At 43.6% G+C, this 9,833-nt stretch overlaps 1 pseudogene; it reads right to left on the bottom strand.

The window, feature by feature from the left end:
* Positions 1 to 4,994: 4,994 nt before the first annotated feature.
* On the bottom strand, positions 4,995 to 5,046 carry LOC120018978 (annotated as a pseudogene).
* Positions 5,047 to 9,833: the final 4,787 nt, after the last annotated feature.

The following is a 9,833-nucleotide window of genomic DNA, read 5'->3' on the forward strand; positions in this document are numbered from 1 at the left end:
GCTTCCCGGTATTTGTTGTCGGCCACCAGGGTGTGTCGGATTTCTTTGAGTTTCTCGTGGATGAAAATTGCCTCCTTCAGTTCATGTAGGAAGGCCTCGGTTACCCCGTAAACTCTAGGGATAGACGGCACAAGACCCATAGCCTCCAGGGCGCTGACCAGCGAGGGTATAAACCTGCGGGACCACAGTCTTTTCACCAGCTCCTCAAAATGATTGAAAAAGTAGTATCTCGGAGGGTCGTATAGGCAAGGATGACGACGCTGGCTGGGGTGATTGATCTCACAGCCGATGCATTTTTCTCTTATATAGTCGCCAATCACCAAGTCTAAAAGTGTAGCTACAGAGGCCTTGATGGTATCCACAAAAATAGTACTGACCACCCCATCAAACACATCCTCAGGCTGGGTACATGTAGGGGGTGTCGAGGGTCTTGCCAGGGGTGAGTAGAGTGTAGGGCTGTGAGGCATTGAGTCCTTAGTTTCGGGGCCCCATGACGTAGATGCGTCCACGTAGATGGTCTGGAGATCCATGGTGTATGCTGAAATGAAGAACTGGCTGCTTTTTTCTTTTTATTGTAGAACAAGGCCATTGGGTATCTGGGGGGGCGTGGTTAAAGCATCCGCTTACTTAGTTTTCTTCTGACGCTGTATCTTCTGGAGGCTCTTTTGCATCGTAATCTTTACGATTCGTATATATTATGCACTTCTTTAAATGAACAAGGCTCTGCCGCTGTTGGCTCTGTACAAAGAGATCATCCAACGCCTGCAACATTTTCAATTCCATTACATCCCAACTTTTAAAAGGAATAAGCAGACGCAGTCGGGTATCCCCAGTATGGCCCCCCTCCCTGAGGTTTTGGTTTCGGATTTCCTGGGTGCCGATATAGAACTCCACGCAGCCGCAGGGACGTCCATTCTGTCTTTGTATTTTCACCCTGTGAAATATTCGTCCTGAGGAGTCAGGGGTACCTTCCCAACGGGTCTCGTGGCCCGTGAACACACTATACCCCTTGGTGATAAGGCGCAGTTCAGGACACACAACCTTGCGAAAAACCGACCAGTCTTGAACACCATATTCCAAGCCTACAGTCTGGTCTGTATATTCTTCTCCTTCAGCTACCGTATAGAGGGTCACTCTACAGGCCACGTAATCAAACCGATACCCCCACAGCTGTCCATTAGACATCAACACTTGATCTTTCAGCGCATTTGATGGAGGTATTTGGGTTCTATAAACATTTAAAAAACGTTTTTTTGGAGCATCATATATTGCGGGTTGATACTTGGCCCGTGCTCTATGGACCAACCGAGGACCCGCTTCAGTTGTTACAGTCATCACTGCTTTGTCACCGATCCCAAATTCCATGGTTATTCTTAAGATCTTGTACAGTCTTAAACAGGAATTGTTCTGGGGCTTTATAAGGCTTCTGCAAAGCCAGCCTCTTTGAAATGTTCATTAACAACCCCCAACACTAGACATCCAGGAACAGTTTGACATGACACCTGGTCACTTACTTATCCAAAAAGCACCCCTAACCATCAGGATGTCCTGACCGGAAGCCCAAATATGGGCATGCCCCCATTCTACAAACCATTGGGGCATCAATCACTACATAGGGTCATAAATCATGATCTTTTTTTGATTTACGACATTGACAGCTTGACACTTACCCCAAAGACCCCCACCCCAGGCCAGGATGTCCTGACCGGAAGCCCAAATATGGGCATGCCTGCTACAACAGGACATAGGGTCATAAATCATTACATAGGGTCATAAATCAGGCTTGGGTCATAAATCATTACCGGTTGACCTGACAACTGGACCCTTACCCAAAGACCCCCACCTAACCATCAGGATGTCCTGACAGGCAGCCCCTTAGGTTCACATAGCGGTCACATAGGTTCACATAGGGTCATCCATCAAATTTTGACGTGTGACATCTACTTTAATCTCTCTGCTGCCGTCCCTCAGTCCGGAGCTGCCGTCCCTCAGTCCGGAGCTACCCCTCAGTCCGGAGCTACCTCTCAGTCCGGAGCTACCCATCCGTCCGGTGGCGCCCTCTGGGATGGTCTTCAGTCCGGGACTTGCTACAAGGGTCGCCGCTCCAGAGGCGCCACCAAAGCGGGTATTGACAATGGTGGAGTGGAGGCCACGTCCCGCACCCGAGCCACCGCCATAATAAGGCCCACCCCGGACCCTCCCCTTCAATGTCAGGTTGTGCGGCCGGAGTCCGCACCTTTGGGGGGGGGGGGGGGGGGGTACTGTCACGCCCTGGCCTTAGTATTCTTTGTTTTCTTTATTATTTTAGTTAGGTCAGGGTGTGACATGGGGAATGTATGTGTTTTTGTATTGTCTAGGGGTTTTGTATGGTATATGGGTCAGTGTCTTGTCTAGGTGTGTGTATGTCTATGGCTGCCTAGATTGGTTCTCAATTAGAGGCAGCTGTGGTTCATTGTCTCTGGTTGAGAGCCATATTTAAGGCAGTCATAGGCATTGGGGGTTTGTGGGTAATTGTCTATGTTGTACGTTTGTAGCTTGTGTGTTCACTTACGTTTATAGCTTCACGATCGTTTGTTGTTTTGTTTCGTTTTGTTATAGTGTTCGTTGCGTGTTTTTCCCTTCTCTAAATAAAAGAGAATGTATTTTGCACACGCTGCGCCTTGGTCCTCTCTCTCACCCATAGACGACCGTGACAAGTTTCGCCAAGTCATCGCCTGGAGACTCCAGACCAGGGCACACACTCAGATGCCAGACTTAGGGCAATTTCTAATATATTTCATTCAATCTATGGACACTTAACACCTTCAGATTGGTTTGAAATCATACAGTACTTCACAGCCTGACATTCGGAATGAGATAAAAGACTCAGTGTTCACTCAGTACCCATCATATAGACACTAAAGGAAATGTCAGCGTCATAACATCAAAGAGAGACTCATTCCCTCTGTCAATCAGACTATTTAACCTGAGAAAGCTTCCACAGCCCCCCCACTGGGCACACACTGGTTGAATCAACGTTGTTTCCACGTCACTTCAATGAAATGTCATTGAACCAACGTGGAGTAGACGTTAAACGAACGTCTGTGCCCAATGGGCTCCTTCAGTCCATAGTGAACAGTTATCCACATAGGACAGTCGTGTATAAAGCATTCAGGAGATTAAAGAGAACCTGTCCATCACAATATACTCTACTTTAGTTGAGGTGAACTAATCCTTATGAATACGAAGTTATTTAGTGCCACAATAGAGTCCCACTCCCCCTGTCTTCGCTACATGTCTGATTTAAACTTGACAGAGTACATTATGTAGATTTACTATAAAAAAATACGCTTGGTTTTCATAAAAGCATTTTGCTGTCTCACTAGAGGGGAAAAATGTATATGAAAAATAAATTATTTAAATTAAGTAAGAACTGTTTTCTTTGCTTAATATTGATATTTTTTTCCGTCTTAAAGGTCAGGTCACTTTAGTTCTAGTTGAGTACATTGTTATTTCTCAGAACCATTCCATCCTACATCCTCTCCCGCTTTCTCTCCATCCTACATCCTCTCCCCCTTTCTCTCCTTCCTCCATCCTCTCCCTCTTTCTTTCTCTCCTTCCTCCATCCTCTCCACCTTTCTCTCCTTCCTCAAACCTCTCCCCCTTTCTTTCTCTCCATCCTCCATCCTCTCCCTCTTTCTCTCATTCCTCCATCCTCTCCCTCTTTCTCTCCATCCTCCATCCTCTCCCCCTTTCTGTCCATCCTCTCCCTCTTTCTCTCCATCATCCATCCTCTCCCCCTTTCTCTCCTTCCTCCATACTCTCCTTCTTTCTCTCCTTCCTCCATCCTCTCCCTCTTTCTCTCCTTCCTCCATCCTCTCCCTCTTTCTCTCCTTCCTCCATCCTCTCCCCCTTTCTCTCCTTCCTCCATACTCTCCTTCTTTCTCTCCTTCCTCCATTCTTTCCCCCTTTCTTTCCATCCTCCATCCTCCCCCCCTTTCTCTCCATCCTCCATCCTCTCCCCCTTTCTCTCCATCCTCCATCCTCTCCCCCTTTCTCTCCATCCTCCAACCTCTCCCCCTTTCTCTCCATCCTCCAACCTCTCCCCCTTTCTCTCCTTCCTCCATACTCTCCTTCTTTCTCTCCTTCCTCCATCCTCTACCTCTTTCTTTCTCTCCATCCTCCATCCTCTCCCCACCTTTCTCTCCTTCCTCCATCCTCTACCTCTTTCTTTCTCTCCATCCTCCATCCTCTCCCCACCTTAATCTCCATCCTCCGTCCTCTCCCCCTTTCTTTCTCTCCATCCTCTCCCCCTTTCTTTCTCTCCTTCCTCCATCCTCTCCATCCTCTCCCCACCTTTCTCTCCATCCTCCATCCTCTCAACTCTGTCATTCTGCTCATTGTAAAGCTTTAGATAAAAACAGCAGGCCACTAAGAGAGGGGAGGATGGAACGATGGATGGGAGCGGAGAGGGTTGAGGAAAGGAAGATTGAGTCCCTGATGGGTAAGATGTGGTCTTCCCCTCTGGCATGGCTCTTGACCTTGGTCGCTCCTGAAAGGCTGAACGGTTAGGAATATTTCATGTGGGAAATTGGAATATTTGGGATGTTAAAAATGCAGAGGTTGGAATGGTTGGGGGATGTCAGCATTAGGAACAAGGGAAAGTGAAGGAAAGGCATGTCATTACTCACACACCTACCACATATCATCATACTCACATAGGCTATCATACAGAAATACTATAGTATACTATGGTATACTGTAAATATTATACTATTCAGTGTAGTGTTTTTGCGGACTAAAGTCTACAAAAACACTACATTGAATACTGTAGTATTTACAGTTAACTACAGTATAAATACTGTAGTAAAATAAAACTTTAGTATGTTCTACAGTAATTTATGTCGTGTTTCTGCAGATTGTCATACACTGTAGTATTTAATGTAGTGATATTTATGCACATTACTGTAGTATTTACTATAGTGTTTTTGCTTGATTATGTTTGACATAGAAGTTAAGGCTTTCTCCTTCAGAAAACCTACTGGAGAAATACTACAAGAGCCTCTTTTCCATTACCTGTAGTAGTTAGTAGGAGAGAAGTTAAAATAGTAATTTAAAAAGTATAAAGTATGTTGATGTTGTGTGGGATGTGAGGTTGTGTTTGTATCACTCTGGCTTTGACTGGAGAATGATTGAGAATGAGGTATTTTGGTGGCCTATTGTGCTTCTTGTACTGTCTTCTTGAGTAATGGGTTGTGGAATGCTTTGTTTTGATATGTCTGTCCTATTACTATGATTACGACTATTATTATCATTATGATGATGATTATTATTATGATTATTATTATTGCTTGACTGTTGGATGTTTAAGTTGGTGATGTGTATAATTGGAGGAAATCTGAATGCCAGTTGTATTGCTCGATTCTGGATTCTTTGCAGTCGGTTAATTTGTGGTGTGGAGGCTGTGATCCAGGTGGGTAGAGGGATGATTTCTAAAACCTGTAGGGAACACAATATGTGACCCGATTCAGGAAACTGTGATCCAGGTGGGTAGTGTGTTCAAAGAGTGATCTGATGTAGCTAAAATATATTTCCGTATGCTGCTCAGTGTTTCCTTCCACAAAGTGCTTTTAAGTGATTCATCCTCTCCTGTCATTCTCTCTCGATGTTCACAATATGGGTTGTGCACAACATGTTGCTCTGAACATATAACCTTCAGGAACTTGGCTTCTTTTTCCATTTTTATTGTTTCATTTTACAATTTGATGGTTTCTTTGGTTTGAGGTTTTGTGTTTCTGGTGAATAAGATGGACTGTGTTTTTTTAGGGTTTAGTTTCACTCGTTTGACCACGTTCTATCTGTTCTATAGGGAGTTTTTTTGGAGGCTAGTTGTGGACACTTGTAGCTGCTTCAGTAGCAGAAGTAATTTTCCAATTGTGCTTCCTGTCCAATAGAGAGTGGGGAGTAGTACCGTACATGTCTGAAATGTAGATTATGAATAGAAGTGGGCTTCGGACTGCACCTTGGGGGACTCCAGCTTCTGAGCTGAATGGTGGAGAGATGGCTGTGGAGACCTTGACTTTGTTTTGGAGGTTATGGAGGAAGCTTGTGAGGATGTTTCTGAGTGTGGGAGCAGGAGGTTGTTATCTGCTAGTCTGTGGAATGGTCTTGTTGTGCCACATTTTACCAAATTCCTTTTCTACGACAAAGGAAAACAACAAGAGTTTTTTCTTTATTTAAACAAATCTTAAAATGTCTTCTGATAGTTTTAAAATATTGTCTGTTGTTGATCTGTTTCTTCAGAAGCTTGCCTGGCTACTCCAAGAAGGCCTGTCCCTATCTTTTACATGGCAGCTTATTCTGGAGGTCAGTACTCTTTCAAATATTTTCCCCACATGGCTGAGAAGGCTGATTGGGTGATAGCTTGAAACATTATTTGGGATTTGTCAGGTTTGTGGATCATGGTGAAGACTGCTGTTTTCCAGGGTTGTGGGAAGTGGCCGTGGTTGAGACATAAGGTGAAGAGGTTGGAGAGGAGGTGCAGGTGTTCATCAGGTGCTAGTTTTAGTAGTATGGTGTCAATGTTGTCTTCTCCAGGTGCTTTTCTTTTAATTCTCTTAAGGTGAGTCTTGATTTCTGTGATTGTTACAGCTCAGTGAGTGGCTGGTCTGCTGGAGCCAGGAGAGAGGTCTGTGTCGGATGACAGGTGAGTTGTGTGTTTGTGATTGTTACAGCATGGATGAGTTGGTGGTCTGCTGGAGCCAGGAGAGAGGTCTGTGTTGGATGACAGGTGAGTTGTGTGTTTGTGATTGTTACAGCATGGATGAGTTGGTGGTCTGCTGGAGCCAGGAGAGAGGTCTGTGTCGGATGACAGGTGAGTTGTGTGTTTGTGATTGTTACAGCATGGATGAGTTGGTGGTCTGCTGGAGCCAGGAGAGAGGTCTGTGTCGGATGACAGGTGAGTTGTGTGTTTGTGATTGTTACAGCATGGATGAGTTGGTGGTCTGCTGGAGCCAGGAGAGAGGTCTGTGTCGGATGACAGGTGAGTGGGGTTGATTTTTGTATTTCTCTTTCTACAATTGATTTCCATTCTGGGTCAAAGTTGGGGTCGTTGGGGCAGGAGTGCAGATTTTGTAGATGGTTTTTGAACAGTATGACCTTTTCTTCATTATTCTCTATGGGTTGACCTTGGGACCTTAGTGTGGATATTGTGTTGCTCTTTCTGTTTCCATTAATAGTCTGTATTGTCTGCCAGAAGGTGCGTGGGTTGGAGTCTTTGTCAAGCTGTTTGTAGAATGTTGTCCATTTATTCTGCTTTTGCAGGGTGAGTTGTTGTTTCATGTGATCCTGGAGCCGGTCTATTTCTGTTTTGGTGTGTTCTCCATGTATTATCTCCTTGATTTTCTCTTGTCTTAGATAAGGCAGAGAAGTTGATTTGGGAGATGTTGTTGTGGTGGCCCGATGGTGGCTACAGGGATGATCTCTAAAACCTGTAGGGAACACAATATGTGACCCGATTCAGGAAACTAGGCGTATGTCGCAAGTCACGACTTTACAGGAGAGCCGTTTGAACGTAAAAAATATGTTTTTATCAAAATGTGTTTTTTGGCAGAAATGCCTTCTCAAACATGTGAACTTTCATGTGCTTTATTATCAAATTTTAATGCCATCTGTAAATATGAATAAAATTGTTAAATTACGTTTTTCTCAAAAGTGAGTTTCCAAGTTGATCATCTTTCAAAGCAGAGTTACTTTCCCATTGTTTCCTCAAATGCAGTGTATGATATACAATTTCGTAGCTCCGAGTCTCTACTCTTATCCAATGTAAAAAACAGACGTTCAAATTTGGCTAAATAAGACTGATTCCAGGTGGGGAGTCACATATATGATATATACTTGTCACATAGGTTTCTCACTTATGGGAGGCACAAATTGTGACATGGGGGAGGGGAATGGACAGATATATGCAAATTGAATAGTGTAGTATGGTAACACTTTTTTAACACCAATCGTTATAACACATTAAGACACGGTCATAACCATGTCATAATATGTCACAACAGCTGAAGTAACCTATCACAACATTGTCATAAGACTGTCATCATTAGGGGGAGACATATATTTAGATTTGTTGTGACATATATTGCAATATTTTATGGCTGGTTATGAACCATACATAAGAGTGTCAAAGCCCACAAATCCTACCACACAAGGCAAAACCGTTCCATTCTACTTGTAAATAGTATCTTATATAACAGTTCTTCAAATCGGCCATTTTATTACCATTGTAATTGTATACACATTGATGTCAAACATGTGCCTAGCCCAATGCTCTTTCACTGATAATTGGGATGAATTCAGAAACAGGACAGAACACACCTGTCATGACGTTGCCCTGTTAGTGAGGTTTATGACCCCCCATAAATACCTTTCCCCCTTTTCTCTCTCTACTCTACAGAATGGACTCTTGGAAAGCCCTTTGGTAACTTCTTATTGCTGGGGGCAGTATTGAGTAGCTTGGATGAATAAGGTGCCCAGAGGTGCCCAGAGTAAACTGCCTGCTCCTCAGTCCCAGTTGCTAATATATGCATATTATTAGTATATTTGGATAGAAAACACTCTGAAGTTTCTAAAACTAGATTTCTTCTGAGGTTTTTGCCTGCCATATGAGTTCTGTTATACTCACAGACATCATTCAAACAGTTTTAGAAACTTCAGAGTGTTTTCTATCCAAATCTATAATATGCATATATTAGCAACTGGGCCTGAGTAGCAGGTAGTTTACTCTGGGCACCTTATTCATCCAAGCTACTCAATACTGCCCCCAGCCATACGAAGTTAAATATTAAACTATTTGTGAAAAGAAGAAATGTAATTTTTTTCAAAATGTGAGAATTGTTTTCATAAGTAAACTATGCTTGCTCAGTGGCCATGGCCAAGTGAACAGACATTGGTTAAGAACTATGACACACGCCCTTCTCTCCCCTACTACAAAAGCCTGTAGGCGAAAGTCAACCTTGTGTTCCCGATGACGTGAGGACTGATGTCCATACGTTCAAAAGAGCTAAGTGGAGCTTAGTGGTGTCTCTCTTCTTTAGTGGTGTGGTGCCTCTCTTAATGTAGTTTAGTGGTGTCTCTCTTAATGTAGTTTAGTGGTGTCTCTCTTAATGTAGTTTAGTGGCGTCTCTCTTCTTTAGTGGTGTGGTGTCTCTCTTAATGTAGTTTAGTGGAGTCTCTCTTCTTTAGTGGTGTGGTGCCTCTCTTAATGTAGTGTTGTGGTTTCTCTCTATTAGTGGTGTGGTGCCTCTCTTAATGTAGTTTAGTGGCGTCTCTCTTCTTTAGTGGTGTGGTGTCTCTCTTAATGTAGTTTAGTGGAGTCTCTCTTCTTTAGTGGTGTGGTGCCTCTCTTAATGTAGTTTAGTGGCGTCTCTCTTCTTTAGTGGTGTGGTGTCTCTCTTAATGTAGTTTAGTGGTGTCTCTCTTCTTTAGTGGTGTGGTGTCTCTCTTAATGTAGTTTAGTGGCGTCTCTCTTCTTTAGTGGTGTGGTGCCTCTATTAATGTAGTTTAGTGGCGTCTCTCTTCTTTAGTGGTGTGGTGTCTCTCTTAATGTAGTGGTGTGGTTTCTCTATATTAGTGGTGTGGTGTCTCTCTTAATGTAGTGGTGTGGTTTCTCTCTATTAGTGGTGTGGTTTCTCTCTATTAGTGGTGTGGTTTCTCTCTATTAGTGGTGTGGTTTCTCTCTATTAGTGGTGTGGTTTCTCTCTATTAGTGGTGTGGTGTCTCTCTATTAGTGGTGTGGTGTCTCTCTATTAGTGGTGTGGTGTCTCTCTATTAGTGGTGTGGTTTCTCTCTAT

Source organism: Salvelinus namaycush, chromosome 23 (assembly GCF_016432855.1).
Source record: "Salvelinus namaycush isolate Seneca chromosome 23, SaNama_1.0, whole genome shotgun sequence".
In the NCBI taxonomy this organism is placed as follows: Eukaryota; Metazoa; Chordata; class Actinopteri; order Salmoniformes; family Salmonidae; genus Salvelinus; species Salvelinus namaycush.